Consider the following 22,272-nt stretch of genomic DNA (forward strand, 5'->3'; position numbering starts at 1 on the left):
ATGGCAACTGACACTTAGGAGGCGACTCCCCAAGGAAATATTGAGAAGCCAGGAACATAGCCTTCTTCCCTCTATGCCGCTAGTCTAAAAGCTAGAGGAAGCTGGACACACAATGCTTGCTTGATGGGTTTCCTGAGAGGAAAGAGATGGTGAGACCCCAGTAGCATTCCAAGTCTCTGCTTTGGGGGGAAAGCTTCCACTTGACCTTCTGCTGACTAATTTAGCAAATGATGTGTGCCTTCATGAAAATGTAACCACTGGGAAGAGCTGAAAAAGGAAAAGTACACAAATAAGGTTCCCAGACACCAAAAATGGGAGGAGGGATATCGCTCCTGTGACAGGTATAGATCTCCCCCTCTTTAATGCCATTGGTTCCTTCAGGTGTCTCCTTAAAGAGTGACCAAGCAGACAATCCCATTCATAGCTCCGAATCACACTGACTGAGGCCTTATGAGACTAAGGTAACCTCACTGACTGTGCTGAATTCTATCCTAAAAGTTCAGAAGGGCATAAGGATAAAGTGGCTTTAGTAAACAATGGGGCAAACAAATAATGAGGGTTATAAACCATCATTCTCGGTGATGCACCATAGAATATACTGAGAGCATTGTTAAATTTTTTATTAGATCAGTCTTTGAAAGAGCATGCCTTGTTATTGTAATTTCAATTATTATAACTCACATCACTGGATTCTTGTTATACCAGCCCTACTACTCAAAAAAGTTTACAACAATTGGCAATTCTTTTACCTGAAGGCCCACAAATTACACTAAAAAAGAATCAATGACTTTCCCTCATCATTTATTTTGAACAATCCATGAATGGAGATGAACGTGGAAGTGAAATGTCTTATGAACCTACCAATTTTGATCTAAAGGACAGATTTGTCACCACATGAAAGCACAGTGGGTAATTACCAGGTGGTTGAAATGACAATTAACTCCATCGTTAATAATTATAATTTGACAGACAATAAATCAAGATGGCAGCCATCTGTAAATAAACACCCACAGAGCCAGCTGAATGGTATTGCACAATAGCTTAACCTCATAAAACCAGCAAACTAGTTCTGACTGGTGAGCAAGCAAATCTCCCAAAGACCAGAGAGAAGCAAATTTTTGGGTCACCATGTTCCTACATTTCTCAGCTGGATATAATTGAGGGCCCAGTGTTGTTTTATTTTGTTTTGTTTTCATTTGATTTTTTTTCTAGGACAATTACTGTTATTTTCCACAAACCATTCGCTCATTTTAAAATATGGGATTATGACTTTTTGATGCAAATGAAACTATCCTCTCAAATCGCTCTCCCCTGGGGCCTTACATACTCCTTAGGATAGTTAGCCCTGACCACAGAGCAACATCTACAGAATTATTGCTCCCCTTTCTTGAAGACCTCTCCCCACTTATCTTCAATGACAACTCCCCTACTTTTTCTATTTTTCAGGTTTCCTTCCTGGATTTTTTTTTTAAAGATTTTATTTATTTATTTGAGAGAGAGAGAGAGCACGAGTGGGGGGGGTGAGGTGCAGAGGGAGAGGGAGAAGCAGGCTCTCCGCTGAACAGGGAGCTCAGGGCAGAGCTCGATCCCAGGACCCTGGGATCATGACCTGAGCCAAAGACAGACACTTAACCGACTGAGCCACCCAGGTGCCCCTCCTTCCTGGATTTTGATGATAACAGTGATGCTAGCATCAACAACCACCACCACCTATATTCTTTGTTACCAGCTGCTAACTGATTTCTGTGCGTTTTAGTGGTTAATTCTCTTAACAGCCCTCTGACATGGAGATCTTTTTTCCAATTACCCTTGAGAATATGGAGGCCAAGAATCATCCAGTCATTTCTCCACGGTCATAAAGCTGGTAAATGGTGGAGCAAAGATTTTAACTCGAGTCATAATCTCAGAGCCATTGCTCTCAACTCTGTCACTTCATCTGCATAATCTTTCATTATTATTTTTTTCCCAAGTTTTATGTTGGTCTTTTTTTTTTTTTCCAAATCTCACAAAACATCTTTTCCTTGGTCTGTCTTAGCTACTTCTACACATCTGTGACCTCATTGCTAAGGATTCCCAAATCTATCTTTATCCCAGATCTGCCTCCTGAGTTCCAGATCCTTGCAGCAACATATTGCTATGGTCCCCACTTGGAGTCATTCTTTCATTCAGCAAATAACTATTGAGCAACTTGCGGTCAGGCAGTGTTCTAGGTATAGGGAACAGAAAGGGCAACGATACAGGAATCACTGCCATCATGATACATGTATTAGAGACGCAAGAGAATGGGGGAAGACAAGTAATAAAATCTAATAGTAAAATAAAGATAGATGGTGGTATGGGCTAAAGAAAAAATGCAGAAAAGATGGGAATGCACTGGGAAATCAGAGGTAAGAGGGAGCCACCAATTTTAGTAAGGCAATGGGAGGAGGCATCACTGAGTAGATGACATTGGAGTGAAGACCTGAGGAGGTGAGGGAGATGATTAGGTGAGCATCTGAGGAAAGGCCATTCCAGGCAGGGGAACAGTCATTGGAAATTCTCACAGGCAGAAGCATGTCAGGCATGTCTGAGGAACACTAAGGAATCCAATATGGCAGAGAGATGCCAGAGAGGGCTGGAGTAGAAGGGGCAGTCTAAGTGGAAATAGGACCAAGGGCTGTGAGGGTTGGGTCTTGCAAATCACCACTGTAAATCCTTTGAGATTTTGCTCTGAGCCAGATGGGAAGAATATGGACGCTCTGAACAGTGAAGTCATAACCTGACTTCTTCTTAAGAAAACCACTGACTGCTGGGTTGAGAACAGTCTGAGGGAGGGCAAGGTGGAAAGCAGGGAGGCAGTTTAGGGGACTAATTCAATAATCCCGTAAAAGAAGATTGTGGCTTTGATAAGAATGGTAGCCATAGAGATGGTGAGAAACAATCAAATGTTGGATATATTTTGAAGAAAAAGCAGCCTGATTTTGCTGAAAGATAAAAAATACGATTTAAGAGAGAGGAATCATGGAGGACTCTAAAGAAGAGAGTTGCCATTTGCTAAGGGGAAATTTGCCAGGAAACAGGCCTGGAGGTGGGACTGGGGACAAGATCAGTAGCTTAATGTTAAATATTCCCAGGTGGCTTTTGTACACATGTGTACAAAACAGACATCTATTATTTCCAATTGAAAACACACACACACAAACCCCACAAATTTCTTCCCCTGTATATTCCTCATCTCCATTAACAGCATCACCATTCCATCCAGGCATTCATGCCAGATTGAAGGACTCTTTTCCATGCTTCCCTCCCTCTCAATCCCACACTGAAGTATCCCCTAGTTCATTTCTCTCAGCATTAGACAAGTTTTCATTCCATGAATACAGCTCGTTTTTCGGTTCTAGTGCACAAATCCTTCCCTCAATCTAGGTGATCCGCCTAACTACCTTCTGCCCTACCTTGCTTGGCCAATATCAACTTATTCTTCAAGCTACAACTTTAATATCTTTTCTTTGAAGCCTTTTATGAGCCCATCAGCAAAATTAGCTGCTCACTCCTCTTACTCAAGTATTATTTACCCATCAAGCCAGGATAACTTTTCCACTTTGGGCATTTGTGGTATAGCATGCACGTGGGAGTGATGAGAGATGAGGCCAGGAGAGGAAAAAGGAATGAGTTTATGAAGGACCTTGAATGTAAGGCCAGGGGGTTGTACTTAGTCCTGAAGTTGATTAGGGATAATGGCATCATTTGAAGAAGGTGAGGGGCCTGGTTTAATGTGAGTCTTCAAGGATTCACCCCACTGACCATGTGAAGGGTGAAGTGGATAGTAAAGTAAGTCAGGCAAAACTTGATGACCTCCTGAAAGAAGGTGATGAGGATAATGGGGATGGAGATGAAAAAGGCAGGACTTTTCTGAACTACACTCCATGGTGTTGGGGCTAATAACATTTATTAAGCCTTACCATTTATCAGGCACAGATTTAAGAATTCCCCCTGTACTAACTCATTATTAAACGTCAACCATCTCATGGGGGAGACAGTATTCTTATCCCCATTTTGCAAAGGAGTTAAACTAAGACACAGATTGATTTAATAAGCCGCCCAAGTCACACAGCGATTCACGAGTGGAGTGGAGCCTGGATTTGACTATAGTCAGTTGCCCCAGGACCCACGCTCCTCTCCCCTACTCTATACCTCCTACAACATAGTGAATTAATATAAAGCTATATTTAGCTGCACGAGAACATTTTATAACCCTTATCCATCCAAACTGAACGTCTACTTCAATCTTTTTGTAAAATCACCCTTCCAAAATACACCATTCATGAACACTATATTCTATAACCCGTGTTTATATGGATGCTTAGCCACTATGCGATGTTTTTCCCAGCCTTTTTTCTCCTTCAGTTAAATGAGGGGAAACATCCAGCATATGGAAGCATTTCCACACTGCAAGTTATACTGAAGGGGAATATTATGCAATTTGCAAACACTGTCAAATGAAATATAAATATGCATTAGAAAAATGCTACACAGAGACAAAAATATCTTTGTATCAAAGATTCATTCAATCATTTTTTCATTCAACAAACATTAATCAGGCACCCAGTTTATGGCAGGGGCAGTGGCCAGCAGCAAGAAGAGAGAGGTGAATAAGACTTAAGCCTTGTCATGAGGAAACTCACAGCCTTGTGATTTTTATTTTTAAATGGCCACAGCTGGATGAAAAAATTGCCTTTGACTCTTTGTAACCCTCTGAACGATAAACAGAGCTCTGTGCTTTGATTCGGACAGAGCCGTGGTCTCTAGCTCCATCTCTTAGAAGCTGGACATGTCACCCCTTCTATTTGAGCCTCAGTCTCCTCGACTGAAAAGGAGACACTCTCTTCCATGGTGGTTATGAGAATTAGAGATCATGCACAGCGCATAAATCCTAGTTTGAACCAATGAATAGTAAATGAATGACTACTGTGGCCTTGTATTTTTCAATCACCAAGAAGCTTTCCAAGGGTCCAGTCAAAATTCACAATGAACCAAACATCCCCACCTATTCCAAAGCTAGCAAACAACAGCAAACAAAAACCTTGAACACTACACCAAACACTAATGATGTACTATATGTTGGCTAATTGAATTGAAACAACAACAACAACAACAACAAAACAAACCAAAAAACACCCCTCCCTAACAACATCAAGTAGGAAGGAAATGGCTCTGCCATCAGGAATTGAGTTGACAGAGTTCTTGCAAAAGCGGCCAATGCCTTGTCACCAGCTAATGCAGACCAGGAGGAAGGACAAGCTTTTTGAGCATCAGCCTCTGGATGTGGAAGAAAACTTGCTAAAGAAATGGCGAAGACTCCTAGAGCAAAGCGGGGACCAGCTCCCTAAGAACCAGTGTCCCTGAAGAGAAAATTGGAATTTTCCTGAACCTGTCCCAACAGGTTTTCTTCAAAAAGTGACACCAGGGAAACGGTTGCTTCTTTGCTGACAAGGGGACCCCAGTGAACAAGTTTTTAGGAACTACACAGTCCTATCCACCATTCCAGCTATGAGTCAACAGGGGACTCCCAGTAAGAGAAAAGTGGTTGGACTGGTTCCCCCACCTTCACAGGGCAGGCATCTCACCATATAAGGGATAACTAATGCAGGGCTAATCAGAGGAAACCAACAAATACCAAGCACATTCCATGTGTCAAACATTATGTCGGCTCTTTTCCTTGGGCAACTTGTTGAGGATTCACAATAACTCAGTCAGGTAGGTAAGTAGGTAGCTATTATTTCCATTTTGCTGGGTGAAGAACCTGCAATGCAGAGGGGGTAAATTAGAACTCTCCTGGAGCTGTCCAACAGGTTTTCTCCAGAAAAGACCCCAAGATATGACCATTAGTGGGTGGAATTTGAGTCTAGATCTTTCTTACATCTAAACCCCTGTTCATTCAGTTATGCCACTCCGTCTCTCAGAGTAAAATCGGAAATGGGTTGGTATAGGCTGCCCCAAGACAAGTCTCTGCTCTTCTCTGCCTGTCATGGACCCCCAAGCAGGCTGACCTCAATGATGAGTATTCCCAGTCTTCTTACCCTTTGGCATCTGGTTGAGTTTGGCAAATGGGCAGCACCAGCAGAAGATTGGAGGGTGTGAGGAGAGAGTGGTGGGGACATTCATTCTCCTGTTTCCACCCAGGCTTGCTTTACTGAAACCATGCTGCATTCCTATAGCCATGGGGCCCGTGGGGCCACCCCTCTCTTCCAGGGATCCAGAGTCCAAGTCCTACCTCTTGTCCCTTCCACCTGGGGCAGTAAGGGCTTCCTAATGGTGATAACTCCTGGGTGCCTCACCATTCCTGGTGGATTCCCTTAATGGTGTCCCTGCCTCATAAATACTCTCTTTACAATATTATATTCAGCTAAGCCTTTTTGAGTGTGCCATTAGTTTCCTGCTAAGATTCTAATGATGCATATTGAGTTAAATATATTATTGTATATTTAATTCTACCATAGTTTAGATTCTTAAATTGGTCTTTGGGTATCTAGTAAATAGCATCAGCTTGCATCTTATGGAAATGAATCAGCTGAAACTGAAGTGAACACATTTGTTTGGATATGATGAGCTCACTGGAGGGACAGTAAACTCCCCACATGTTATTGGCAAACTCTGTGGTGAATGAAGCTTCCCAGTCACACTCGGAATGTGATGTTTCTTCATGAGGCCGTGCTACAAAGATGAAGTCCAAAGAATATGAAAACACACTTGACAGACCCTGCCAAGAAGTTCTCTAGAATGTATGCAAAATGGAGCTAAAAAGTATTTGTAACTCTGTCATAGAAAGTGGAGCTTCAATTGGGAAAACTTGACTGAAATCACTTGAGCTCTCCTGTCACTGGCTTTCGGAAATGATGACTGAGTAATTTGAAAATGAACTGAGAAACGTTTCAGCCTTAATGATCTTTTTGAAGTTTCCACAGGGCTCCTACACAACAGTAGTGTGTCCAGGAAATACATAAATCAAACAGGCCAGATGCGGGGCTTGAAGTCATGCCTCAGTGGGTCTGCTAGATGAAGGCTCAGACTCTGTTTACACTATGAAAATGATGTTGAGATTTTCGCTCCTTTTCCCCCAAAGTGTGCCGCCTCCGCCACAAAAAAAAGCACGCCAGAAAACAATTGCCAGGCACACTTCTCCTAAAACTTACCGCACAATCGTCTCATTCTCTGCCTTAACCCACACCTGAAGACCTACTTTAAGGGCAGTCACAGGCATGATGCCCAGAAGGTGTTTGTCTTTGGGAAACATTGAGGGGACAGTTTGGTGTCTGGGATTCTTTGGTCTTACAGCTTTTGGCATTATTGCAATCATGACACTTCGATCTGTATGCCTTCTCTCCTGAAGAACATTTTATAAGAGAATATGTTTGCTCTTCTAAATCCACCTATGAATCATTCAGTATCTAACCTCCCTGTCTTCTCCCCCCAACCCCAACAAAGTTTTCCTGCAAAGACTTTACACCCACAGTACACGGTAGGTGCTCAAATATTTGCATGAATAAATGTAAGCACTTCATAAATCTATATTTTTAGTCGGTGGCAACTTTTCTGTAGGGTAGGGAGTAGGGCTACAATAAGCACGACCAAGTTTTAATTGCCCTGAACATTGGACATACTCTTCTTCGTCCATCTGCTAGCCGTGTGGCTTCAGCCAAGTTAACACAACACCTCTGGCTTTCCCCTTCCATAGACAAGGGATGTGAACTCTTGCTTCACTGATTGTTGTGGTGATCAAATGCTGTAAGGGGCCTAGCATAGCGATGGGCTTGTGAAAGAGGCTTCCTAAAGTCCAACCCATGCCATTCCTTCTGAACTGACACCAGGGACACATCATGTAAATAGAGCCAAGGATGGAGGGGATGAAGGGAGATGCCCAAATTGGAGGAAACGTGGATTTAGGGACCATCTAACTGCACCCTACTCAAAGCTTTGCTGATGTTTTAGACATTGTGCCAAGGCAACTTGCTTCAGGTGTCCCTAGAAGGCAGATAATATTGTTAAGCCGCTTGCCAATATCTGGTTACTACAAATATTTCAAGTGACAAATTTTATATTTTATCCCCTCTTTCCATCTCTGAATCTTCTAGCTCTCTAGAAGATGCCACTTGCTCCCTGATAGTTTGGTAAGTCTCTAATTCTATGTGCATTTCCAACATTTGATTTATTCATCACTCTATTTCAGTCATCATTTAGAACCACTTTCTGTGTGCTGGGCACAGTGCTAGGGACTGAGATTATAGTAATGAATAAGACATGGCCCCTCAGCGAAAGGCGTTCACAGTCCGACAGGAAGACAGACCAATGAGTACATTGTACATACAGAGTAATCATGACGATGGGATATAGGAGATGTTGAAACCGGGGCCAGGACAGGGTGAGGCCAAACTGAAGGAAGCGCTCATTGTCAAGGTCATGGGATTTGCAAAGTCAGCACTTGTTACCGTCCCCCACCCCCGACCCTCCACCAACACCCACCCCCCCTCACCGCCACCCCTGAGAATGGAGGCTTGCTTAAATTTTGTGCCCAAGGCACTTGCACCTTTTTCCTAGCCCTGGAGAAAACACAGAGGAGAAAGATGCAACTCCTCTCTATGGAGTCCAAGAAGTTTCCTGGAGCAGATGACTTTGGACTCAAGCCTCTGACAAGGGAGTGAATTAGCCAGGCAGGGAAAGATGGGGAAGGATTTGAGAGCATCCTCAGCAAATGGTCAGCAAATGCACAACTGTAGAAGTGAGAGAGAGCCACAGCTCACGGGTGCACCTTCGAGTAGCCTGATGCAGCTGGATCCCTGCGGGGGGGGGGGGGGGCGGGCAGTAGGGGAGAGAGGCGACAGGACAGGGACTGACTAGGAATGAATCAAGGGCCAGTTCACAGAACTGAGGAGAGAAACAGGCTGTATGTTTAGGAGGACTGAATAGCTTATCACTGAAGCAGGACACTTTCGAGGCTGTAAAGAGGTGCTATCTACACTTGTCAGAGCAGCAAAATCAAAGTGGGATGTGTCTGTGTGCTGTGCATCCACATTATACGGCAAGCAGTGCTTTCCCCCTCCCCCACGTGTTGGACACACGTCACTCCTCTTTTGTATCTAGGGCAGACCCGGGAGAAACAGAGGAAGTCAGACAGATGGCTTGTGACTGTGAGTCCAGTAAAACTCCTTCATAAATGTGAGTTTTAGAACAATGTTGAGGACAGGATCCCACCTTGTATGTAAAAACCATGTGGCCAGCTTGGCAAAGATCTTTCCACTTTTTAACAAATCTACACTTGCAAACATGGATATGTTATTAGAGTTCTGATTTTCAAGTGGGAAAAGGATTGTAGTATTTCTGTGCATGGTAGTGAAGAGGCGAGAAATTTTAAAAGTTTATCCCACCAAGCGTGATGCTAGTCTGCCAGCTCACATCCCTATTATCCTCCAAGGGGTTCCAGAGATTTCTGCTGATGCACGACTGCTGAATGCAATGAGATTCTGGACTCCAGTGAGGTTCTGATGCACTGACTGGAAGAAAATGGTTTTGAAAGAGAATACTCATTTATTTAATGGTATCTGATACAAATTAGGTCTTTGGGGACATATTATCCCTCACCTACATAGCACTGTGATATAGGTATGATTTTTGTCTATTTCACTTTTTATTATTAAATACAGAAAAGTAGAGAGAAAAGTATAATAAACACCTATATGTATATCACCTGCCTTTTTTTTTTACTTCTTTTTAAAATATTTTATTTATTTGAGAAAGAGAGAGAGAGAGAGAGAGAGAGAGAGAGCATGAGCAGGGGGAGGGGCAGAGGGAGAAACAGGCTCCCCACTGAGCAGGAAGGGGGTGAGGGCCTCAAACCCAGGACCACAGGACCATGACCTGAGCCAAAGGCAGACGCGTAACCAACTGAGTGACCTAGGCACCCCTATCGCCCTCATTAAATAGCAAGAACATGTCACCACATTTTAGTTCATATGTGTATGTACGTGCACACATGCACAAACTAAACCAAACCAAACCAAAACACAGATATCAGGATATCTCTCCCTTAAATACTTTGTTACGCATTTCTAAATGATAAGAGCAATTTCCTTCAAATAATAATACTTAATAAAATTAACTAAATAAAATAATAGTTAACAAAATTAACAACTGATATTAGTGATACCGATATCAATTAAATCGACCCTTTTTAGAGAGGAGAACTCTAAAGTCAGGGAGATCGGAAATGTGCCTAATATCAGGCAATTAGTAAGAGACTGAGGTGGAATTCAATGTGTTGCCTGCCCATGCAAGTCAGGGTGGGGGAGGGGCTGGTGGGCAGATTCTCAAAACATCCTAAGTGGACAACTAGAAGTATATGAAGGGACATAGAAGCTTGACGATAAGAATCGCCCATGGAAAGAGACCTGTCTTCAACGGCACTGGGTGGGAATAGGGCTATGGGTTGTGACCAGCTCAACATAGGAGCTGACAAAAGCTTAGCAGGAGACTTTCATTTAAAAGCTTGTATTACAGTCAATTAGGCATGAGAAATAAAGTAAATTTTTTAATGCTTTCTTACAAACAGATTTGTGTTACAATGTTGGAGAGAAGGCAGTCAGAGACTTGTGTAAGACAGCATCCTCCATGAGCTTATCTGGCACATAATCGGCAGTTAATAGCTATTTGTCCATTGAATGAGCCTATTTGTGTCAAGTGCTGATAACTCATTCTGCCTCAGCCCTGACAGCTAATCAATCCCAAGGGCCACTGAGGCTAGTTCCCCAGTATCTCTTGAGTCCATGTGCTCTTCCGCATAGTTACTCCAACTGTGTTGGGCAGGCCCCCGTCTCTCCCGAAAATACTACAACCCCTCCCAGTTGGTCTACTCTCTTCCCCTCCTACCCCTTTCCAATCCATTCTCCACATTGCTGCCCATATAATTTTAACACTGCAAGTCGGATTTAAAATTAGGCTTAAACCCGCTCAGGTGTTTACACTTCGGATAAGATCCCAGAGTCCTATCCTGTCTGGCTAGGCTCTGCATGGTCTGTATTCCATCTACTTCTCCAGGCTCACCTCTTCCTCTATGCCTTTTTGTTACACTGCTCTAACTCTATTTGTCTTCCCCTCTTCCTTGAATGTGTCCATCTCTCTCCTGCTTCTGAGCCTTTCCATATGCTGTTCCTTCTGTCTGGTACCCTCTTCCTCCTACTCTGCTTTACAGCACAGACAACCCGACTATTTCACCGTGAAGAGCACTTTCTCAAGGGCGCTTTCCTGGATTCTCAGATTAGGCTAGATCTCCCTATTAGAGTCCTCACTTAAGGTCCTGCTTTTAATTGGTAGGTCTAACCAACTTTGTGATCAAATTACTGCTTATATAGTTATGTATGTTTGTATGTAATCTCTTTCTAACTAAGCTGTTAAGTTCCAGCTGTAAGGAACCACCTATAACCCCTAGCACTCCAGGTATATCTAGCACAAAGTAAGTGCTTAATAAAAAATAACTGGAAGAATGAGTGAGTGAGTGAGTGAGTGAGTGAGTGAGTGAGTGAGTGAATTTATCATTTCCTAGTTCTAGTCACACATCATTTCTAAGACGGGTTAGTGGTTTTGGTCCTCAGTCTTCCATACAGTTTCAGCTTTGCAAACCCTCTTTTATCAATCAGGATTCTGCAACATTAGGGTCTTGGGTGCCCTGAGATTTGGGCTCTAAATATAGCTATGGAGAAGTGTATTCCTTCTTCATTCATGTCAGCTACAAGGTGGTAGGAACCACAGAGAAGAACAGAGCAAGAGCCAGGAAAACCCAAAGGCTATAACTCTCCAGGTTTGGGGGAGGGGATGTGGAGATAATAGAAGAGACCTCCTAAATAAGCAGACTCCTGACCTAGGTTGTATAATTGTTTACGAGTTGGCCAGAGGAATAGGGATGGGGGGGGTGGGTAGGCATTCTAGTCAGATGGAACAGCATATGCAAGGGCATGGAGAAAGGAGAGAATGTGGCCCTTTCAGGGCATTGCCAGTAGCTTAGTGTGGCTAAAGAGTGAGCGGTAAGACCAGAAGCTAGGGAGGTAAGTGAGGTATGAATCACAAAAGATCTTCTAGCCATAGAAAGGAGTTTAAACTTTATGCAAAATATAGTAGAAAGCCAATGAAGGAGGCACAGCAAGGAGTGAAATGAGTAGAAATGAATTTTTTAAGCGATTGCACAAACTATGGCTCAAACGAAGAAGAAAGACACACACTCCAAATTCAGTTTGGTAAGTGTATTGAATTGGATTTGATAATTCTTGACTTTGTCAGGACATGTGTTTTTGTGCTGCTTTTTCTACTTGCCAAATCAAACATGCCTATAGCACTGTGTAGAAGTAGCATAATCTGCTACTTAACCCTTTCCTTCTCTAGAGCAGGGAAGTTTGAATTAATGCATTGCCTGATTGCTTACATATGGGCCAGGGCCCCCCCCCTTAAGCTGTCCCAGATAGTTGGGTTCTGGTGCTGGTTTTATAGTTTTTATTTATTTAACCAGAGCTAGAAACATGGAAAACAACCGACTCTGAGCACGTGGATGGGTTTCCTTGCAGGAGTCTGAGCTGGCAGTTATTTTAATTAGCAACATATTTTATAAGGGCAGAATCAGAAATGGAAACATGTCAAGGCCTCTTTAGCTATTAAGTTTGGCAGACTCACATGAGTGTGCCTGGGCATGGTAATCAGCTCCTGACTACCCTCCATCTTTCCCAAGGGAACCACATGAACAGTCGGAGTTCTCCCTGGGCATAGAGCACCCCCTTGGGTGTCGGAGGACTTAACAATGTCACACACCAAATGCTGAGGATGCACGAGTCCTCTTGGAGCTAGTTCTGGGAAATAAAGTCTTCTCATTGTAGGCCTAAGGTCGTTCCTCTTTTATCTATCCCCAGGCCAATTTCTCTGTTCTGTTCCCTTTCAAGAATCAGTCCTTCTAGATATGCATCCCGAATCACTAAGTTTATCTCTCTAAAATCTACTTTGCATTTGAAAAACGATTTCTTCTTTTTATTTGCCACAGTGGTTTCCCAGAATCCTGGGGAATATATATTATGCTATATAGTAATAATTATAACACACAGCATAATATATAATGCTTTATATATAATAAATTATATATTTTATATATTATAGAAATTCTATAAATACATAATATGTAATATTATATATATATAAAATCTACCTTCTAAACATTACTGGCACCTATGTCTACTATGTATACTGTTCTAATATGAAGCTCTCTTCAGTGAATGAAGCTGACAGGGTACCATCTCTATTCCCTCATCCATTCATTGAATAGTCACTGAACTTCTTTCTGTGCCAGACATAAGCTAAGTGTGGGGCATACGAAGAAACAGGTCTGTGAATTTGGAAAATCTCAGTTTAAGGGGGGAAAGTGACCCATGGACTAGTTTAAGACAAAGTGGTAAGGGTGGTGACAGACACATACATAAGGTTCTTTGGTTTGCAAGTGACGGAAACCAATCTGAAGCAGCAGCATCAAGATGAAGAATTTGTAGGCAGGGGAAAAATACTGCGTTAAATTCAAAGTCACATTTTGGGAGCAAGCAGCCCCCTGGGATGGGCTGGAAGACCTGAGACACAGCCTCTCTCCGGCTCTCACTCCTTGCGTCTCCTTTATTCTCCTCTTCCTGCTGACTGCCTTTCTCTGCCTCACTGCTCTCAAGCTCCTAATATTTCATTCTCCAAATGCAAACAAATATCCCAGACTGAAATGAATCTCTTAGTCACAATTTCAGGACAGAGAATCCGGCTGGGTTAGGCATCCATCCTGGGTCCGATCAGCTGTGGCCAAGGGCTGAATGTCGGCCACAAGCAGCAAGCGGTAGACATTCCATGCAACTACAAATCGATATTCTGAAACTCAACACGTGCAATCTCTAATTTTCTCTCAAGAGGAACAAAAGTTATTTTCCTAGTCTGTGTTGCTTTTCTCTCCAATAAGACATTAAAAGTCTACAGATATCTTTAATGTGATTGGCTGGTTTAGTCACATTTCTTTGGGGGCTACAAGAACCACTGGGAGTCAGTTTTAAACTTTTGAAAGAGAAATAGATGAGGGAGGGGAGAGAGGAAAGAAATCATTTTAACTTAAAGTACACAATGCACTAAAATTCCTAAAATGTATTTGATGAAACACTGTTTTGTACTATGTTCAATTTTTAGGCCAGAGATGCCAAGACTGTGGCTCATCCAATGAGGCCAGCTTAGCCCCAGTTGGCAGAAGCCCATAAAAAGAATTGTCTGGATTAGAATGTACTGGAATCTTACTCCTGTAATTTCTAGATTCAGACAAGCCCTTGTTCTGCCCCACAAACACCTTCTGAAAGCTATAAGGGCTCTTAAAGGCCATCGACCCAAACCCCTATTATTTGTAAAACAACAACAACAACAACAACAAAACCTCTTCCATCGTGGTCCAACAACACCTAAGATCTGTCACAACGCTTCTGGAACTTAAAAGAATTAAAAGCACTTGTTAATCCATTTTGGAGCAGATTGGGTCAAAACAAAAGAGAACAACCTTGACTTTTGGGCACATGGCCTCTAGTTTAATATCTGCCATTTTCGTATTAAAAAATGCTTTTCAAAACACATAACTGCTTTTGCTTTGAGAAGCTGGCACCCACAGTCAGAACTGCGGACAGAAAATCCAAGTCCTCCCAGGAGGTGGCTGCAATAAAAAGCAGAGCTGGTATTGGCCACACACTTCCCTGGCATGTTAGGTGGAGTCTACCTTCCTTCATTTTCAAGCATTCATTCAAACCAGCATGTGGTTCCTATGGAGTCCTGCCTCTGAGCTTCTGTGGGGAATCGAAGGATGGGCAAAGCACAGTTTACTAAACACACACCACTTCCATTCTAAAAGGAGGGGTAGATCCGAACAGCAGAGCAGAGTGTATGTACTAACCGAGGTACAAGCCACTAAAGAAGGTTGGCAGAGAATGTAGTAGGTAAGGTCCCTGGCTCTGAAAAATTGAAAAACTGAAGTTTAAACAGGCTTGTCATCTCTAGCTATCTGACCCCGGTCAAGTTTTTACTATCATTTAACTTCAGTATTTTCACCCGCAAATTGAGGAGTATAAGAATATTCACCTTGTAGGGTTGTGGCATATATAAAGGTAGCAAAGATTGGGAAATAATGTATTATTGTCATATGGAAGAAATGTCATTTATCCTAGGCCTGAAAGGGTGGTTTCTGTATTGGCAAAATAATGGAAATGATGTACTATAAAGTTATTATACATGTTAGCTACACAAAATTTAGAAAATGTAGTAAGTATTAAAAAAAGAAAGATAAACTCCAAATCCCATTTCTAGAGATAAATACTGTGGTAGTTTTGGTAAACCTCTGTCTGGTCTTCTTTCTTCTCATATATTATTACATGTAACAAATAAATTATGTAGTCAAATTTCCTATATTTTAGAGTCAAATAAAGTAGTTATTTCCTTTATAATTTTCTATTGCTTTTTTTATTTTGGAGGGCCTCCTCCAATCTAAAATTTACACAGTTTGTTTTAATTTATACTATATTAGAGTGTCCTCAGCTAGGGCTTCCTAAACTCCCTTTTGCAACTCAAGGATAACAGGACGAGATAAAATAATAAATTACAAATTAAGTAAGCTTTTTTTTAAGAAAGAAAAAGGAAAAGATGCGAAGAAGGAAGAGATCTATATTAAAAAGCATGAAAAGAAATTGCTCACTCATTAAGCCAATTTCTGTGTCCATACTACGTGCTGTTGTGCTTGGCTCTGAGGATCCTGAAGCTGCATTAGACCTTGTTCTTGTCCCAAGGAGACAATCTGACCAAAGGCAGCTAGAAATTCTAGATTGAACTGTATGCCAATGGAAAAGAAAGGAAACCAAAGTATATGGAGCTCCTACCCTGCACGACATAGTAAAATCCCATTTACCTCTCCTGGCAGCCGTGAGAGGTGGGTACGGGTAGCCCATTGCACACGTGAAGAGACTAAGGGCAGAAAGGAGATGTGATGTGCTCTAAGTACCGGGGTGGGTGAACTAGACCTGGAACCAGCTGGCCTCATGGGTGCAGTCACACAGGGCCTGCTGCTCAGAAAGGTCCCAGCTGTCACCATCTTGAAATGATCGTTGTAAATCATATCTTATTATCATTTTTATGAATAATTAATCTTTTAATAATTTTATCTCTGACTTTGAGTTCATAAGTGAAGCCTGATAGGACAATGATGCACATTCTGGGAACTTAGAGCCCCCAACTCAATGGACACTCTCCTCTCCCACCACCTCCCTGCCTGGCCGGATGGCTTCTCGGCCTCCTACTCCCTGACACTGGCTCTCAGCTGCTCAGCCATCCACTCCCCACCCATGACACCGGGCCTCCCACCCAGGACAGCGGCTGTGTCTTACTGGCAGAAAGAGGCCTGCCTTCTGCTCTTGCCCTCTACCCCAGGTCAGGCCTGTGGGCATGGGGACGGTTAATGTCAGGCACGCACCCTACAGCATCGCTTTATGGGGCAAGGCAGTGGCTGTTCTTGCCCTGGGCCGGCAGCACCATATCACGTCCAGCTGGCAACTCAGTGCGGACCGCTCACTCCCTCCCATCCAGTTACCGAGAGTGTCCCTGACAGACGTTGTGGTCTCTGAGGGGTTGCCCATCAGCCATCGGGACCATGGTCCTATGGGGAGGGGAGGCTGACTTTCCCAGCTGGGGCACAGCATTTTCCCTTTCCATGGGCCCTGCCAACTGTGTCCTCTGCCAGGAATCCAGACCAGAATGACCTCAAAGCCTTTGTTTCCTATGATGTCCCACAAGGTTGGGGATCATGCACAGCAGAGTGTGTGAGGTCAGAGGACTTCAGCCAGCCACACGCCAGAAGTCCAGATAGGAACTTGGCAGCCTCACCGCAGCACCTCTGGGACTTGGCACCCGCTGCTGGGGACAACATCCCCCATCCTTCCTGCCCAAGTGGCAGCTCTGATCAGTCTGTGCTGTCCCCCTCCTTCCCTCTCTCCCCCATGGGGCAGTAGCGCCTTTGCTTTACTGCACAGAAGTAACTCTCTCCACCTACATGGCGCTGCATCACGCCAGTGGTGGCAGGTGACAGGTGGGTGGGGTTGAGTGGAGACATACTGGAGAGGTCTTGGAAAGGCACAAATGCACAGTAGGAAGGAACTGAACCAGGAAAGAGGCTACGGAAAGAGAGATAAAGAGGAGAATGTTCTGGGTTTCAGAGCTGAGTGTTCTCCCAGAATGTGGAACTTGCAGTGCTCAAGCAGGGTAGTCCGGGGCAAATTTGGATGGTTGGTCCCTCTAGGGGATCAAATCACAGAAGCAGTGACAGCGTCTTACAGGTGCCAGAGCTCCTTCCTTTCCATGATCACATCTCACTCTGACAACAACCATGGGCGGAAGGCCAACTCGGTCACCCTCCCATTTTAGTTCTGAAGAAACTCAGAGAATACAAATGGCTGACCCTCAATCAAATAGTTACCAAGTACTGGAACAAGACCGCAAATCCCTATCAGTTAACAAAATAGAAATAGCGGAGCCTGAGAACTGATTTAATGTGTGGAGGAAGAAAGAGAGAAGGGACAGGCTTTTGAGTTGACCAAAACCTAGCTACTTCCTCAGAAAGAAACTGGGAAATTACCAGGAAAGAATCATTGGGGTTGGAGTATATCATGCTCCGAATCCGCTGAGTGACACAGAATTCTTTAGTAGGCCAACGTCTCGAGAATGCTCAGCCAAAATCATGGTTGCCTTATCAGCCAATCTGCCTCAGATACTGCAAAGCTCTGAGACACACCTTGGCAATGACTTTCTGCTTCTACTCAGGAAATATTCTGGGTCACCTTCCTGACAAGATAAGCACAAGAACTGGCACTAAATTCCTGCAACTGTACGGTGAGCAGGAAGCAAGCAACACGCAGCTGATTCTCTGGACCGACCCGAGTGTGGGAACCACAGAAAGAAGCCCAGAAGTGAGGGGAGAAGGAAAGATGTTGGGATGCTGTCTTTAGGATTTTTTTTTTCATTTTATCATTACCCATTTCATTTTCATTTATTTCTTTGATTTCCAGAAACCATGTGACATTCAGAGAATGCAAAGTCACAGTCCTGCCATCGAGAAGCTCATGTATCTGTCACTGAGGTGCACAGCCCGGGACCAGGGCTGTAAGACAGGTCTGTCCCTGTTTGGGGGGAAGTCTCCAGTAGAAGTAATGCAAATGGAGCCTTGAAGAATGAGAAAAAAAAAAATTCCGGGTGGAAAGGGGTAGAAAAGGGCATTTTAATTTTCTTCTTCATTTATTCAGCTAAGATTTATTTAGCATCTACAGTGTGCCTGGCTCTCTTTTAAGTGACTTAGCTCAGGATGTGCAGCTCAGAGATTGAGCTCAAGCCTTTCTGAATCCAACTTCCACTATACTGAGACTCCTCCAGAGAGGGCCATGACCTCCAAAAGAGAACAGGGCCTTCACGGGGAAGACGGGGGTTAGGTCCACAGATCAATTCCCCTATAGTCCTCTGCTGCAAGCTTCCTCAAGGGTAGACCTAGGTACACAGGTGGAGAATTTAGGGAAAGAATACAATAAACACAGAAGCTACCACTCCCTGAGCACATACCACGTTCCCAGTCCTGGGCTACCTCACATTTTAAACTCATTCTAACTGTGCTCCTGATGCCAAAATGGAAACTCAGAGAGGCTATTAAATACTTCACCCAAGGCCACACAGTCAATAAGGAAGAGAGCCCAGTGTCTTTCTGACTCATATTCTATGTTCTTAGCACAGCTCTGGACTCCCCGAAAGCATGTACCTAGCGTGTGCCTATTTAACTGTGAAATTCTCAGCCCTTCATATCTTACATTCCACCAATTCCTCCACTTTTATAATTATCACGATTCCTTCTGCCACCATAAAAATTAATAACTAGCAAGTTGGAATTTTTATGACAATCAGATTTCACAACAGAATGACAACTGGGCTCTTCTAGGCTCTTCCAATACGGAACGGCTAGATGCAATTAATTGGGTGAGCTTTAAGACCTCTCCTCCTCTTGAAATGATGATTCCCTAAAAATTCCTGAGGAAGGCTCAGAATTAATCTTGTTGAGTTTCACCAGTGACCAACACTTTTGAAATCTCCCCTCCCTACTCTCCCAGCTTTTTTGGTTTTTTTTGTTTGTTTTTACTTACTAGTTTGTTTTACTGTGCATTTATTTAATTCTCCCAAAATGCCAGTAGAAGTTAGCAAAGTTGCGCAAGACCTCACATTATCAATCTAGGCTATTCAAAGCATATGCTAGTACTGACTGTTTTGTGGATATTATTCCTCTTGGTTACAATTTATGACAACCAAACAGAGCTTTTGCTACAAACAAACTTGCAATTACAAATTAAAAAAAAAAAAAAGTATCTGGGCAACACACAGAGAAAGGCTGTATCTCTGAAACCGACTCTTGGTTTTTGGAAGGAGAAGTGGGGCAGGGGGAGGGAGAGGAGAGAGGATTATGCCTCCTAAATTCGGAGATTCCATCCAGAGAGCAGCCCAGCCTCACTTCTGTGGCCGAGAACTTCGACTCCAGCTTCCATCTGGTTTCCATAAGGCAAGGGAACTTGGCGAATGGCTGGCCACGTAACTGCAGCACGTGCACATCCTGACCACGAGCACCAGTAAAAGGAGCCAAAGAGAATGAAGAAATTTCCCCCAGTCCCTCTGTATAGTCTCAGGCAGGAAAAGTTGCTTTCGAGAGAAAGAGAATGCTCTTCCACCCTGCTGGGCAGGTTCACAAAGAACTAACCATTTCACTGAATAAAAAATACCCAAACCTAATGATGGGGTGTTACCAATTATTCCTGGAATATCAAGTAAATGTTTTAACGCCACTGCTGCAATTAATTCTATACAATGTGCCGGACGCACAGGAAGCAGGATCTAAGCCTGCACTTGGAGCCAAATGGATATGACCATTCTGTTACAACCGTGGAGCCTTGAACAGATTACTTAAACTGTCTGAAAAGTATGCAGAGTATCCTTAATTTATGAGATTTTTATTGATGATGTATATAAAACATCTTGTACACAGTGCATGCTTAATAAATGGTTAATTAATTAAGGCTGAGGTGCTTTCTTCCAACACTTGTAATTATTAAAACCTGCTTACATGCTTTATGAAAAGGGTATGTCTAGCCCGAGGATACTGTACATACATCGCCTCCATCAGTCTTTTTATTAACACACCTTTGTTGTTTTCAATTTATACAATTTGCCGTGCTTTCGTTCAAAGAATCGTGGAAAATGCAGTTTGAACGGCATCTCCAATTCCCTCATCTTACAGATGAAGGCACCGAGGATGTTACGGCAGAAAAAAGGCCAGATGATCCCCAATACAGATAGCAAGTCGGTAGTAGATCGAGGGCTACCCCAGCATCCTGACCCTCAGTTTTCCTGTCTCCTATTCCACTTGATCTCATAAATCTTTCTGAGGCTACAATAGTTTCAGTTGTCCCTCAAAAGACTCACTATAAAATGACAGAGCTGGGAGAAGTCTGAAAAGTTCCTCTGGTGCTGTTTATAGCAGTGAGGTCCTCTGAACGATGGCCCCCCAAAGATGCCTTGTCCTTGGAACCAGTGAATGTTATCTTAGATTAAAAAGGGGGGGAACTCTGCACATGTGATGAAGTTAAGGATCTTGAGACAGGGAGATTATTCTGAATCATCCAAGTGGGCCTGATATAATCACAACAGCCCTTATTGTAGGGAAGCAAGAGGAGTCAGGGACGGAGGGAAGGCCATGTGGTGCGGAGGCAGCGAGTGGACTGATGCACCCGGAAGATGGAGGAAGAGGCCACAAGCCAAGAAACACACACAGCTTCTCAAAACTGGAAAAGGCAAGCAGGTTCTTCTCGAGATCCTCCAAAAGGAACCAGCCCTATCGACACCTTGACGTTAGCCCGGTGAAACTGATTTTGGACTTAACAGTTTCCAGAACTGTCAGAGAATACATTTGTGTTGTTGTGAGTCACTCCATTTGTGATTTGTTACAGCAGCAATAAGAAAGGAATACAACATGTAACATATTATATCAAAAACACTAACAATCAAAGTATCCAATAATCAGAGATTAAACAAATAAGTTATAGTAGAATACAATGCAGCCTTTTTAAAAAGTATCGATTCATATTTATTGAAATATAGAGCCACCTTATGACCCAGCAATTGTACTACTGGGTATTTACCCCAAAGATACAGATGTAGTGAAAAGAAGGGCCCTATGCACCCCAATGTTCATAGCAGCAATGTCCACAATAGCCAAACTGTGGAAGGAGCCGAGATGCCCTTCAACAGACGAATGGATAAAGAAGATGTGGTCCATATATACAATGGAATATTACTCAGCCATCAGAAAGGATGACTACCCAACTTTTACATCAACATGGATGGGACTGGAGGAGATTATGCTAAGTGAAATAAGTCAAGCAGACAAAGTCAATTATCATATGGTTTCATTTATTTGTGGAACATAAGGAATAGCGTGGAGGACATTAGGAGAAGGAAGGGAAAAAATGAAGGGGGGAATCAAGGGGGACACGAACCAGGAGAAACTATGGGCTCTGGGAGTCAAACTGAGGGTTCTAGAGGGGAGAGGGTGGGGGGATGGATGAGCCTGGTGATGGGTATTATGGAGGGCATCTATTGCATGGAGCACTGGGAGTTACACGCAAACAATGAATCATGGATCACTACATCAAAAACTAATGATGTACTGTATGGTGACTAACATAACACAATAAAAAATTATTAAAAAAAGCAGTTCATTATACCACATATAGAATCTGATGCCGTTTTGAAAGAGAAAAGAAAATAAGACTGGAAGTATATATTCCAAGTTGTTTACAGTGATTATCACTGACGGTGGAATTTTTCTATGTTCTTTGACTTTCTATGTACTTTTCTGCGTTCGCCAAATATGATACAGTAAATGTGTTCATTTTATAGTTAGAAAAAGAGATTCTTTTTTTTAAAACACAAATCTATTTTTCCCTGATTCTTTCATTTTATAAAACAGGAAACATACATGTAAAGCAGAGGGGTTGCTGGCTCAGGGAAGGGACAGCTAGACGAAAGTTCTCAATGCAGAATTTGGAAGCTTATCCTTAACTTATAAAAGGCATAAGAAGCCCGACTTGAATCATCCCTACGAAGGCTCATAGAAATGACCCACACTCCCTTCTC

This window comes from Eumetopias jubatus, unplaced genomic scaffold (assembly GCF_037043125.1).
Source record: "Eumetopias jubatus isolate StellerSeaLion01/CBP00866 unplaced genomic scaffold, mEumJub1_p1.0 scaffold_15, whole genome shotgun sequence".
NCBI lineage: Eukaryota > Metazoa > Chordata > Mammalia > Carnivora > Otariidae > Eumetopias > Eumetopias jubatus.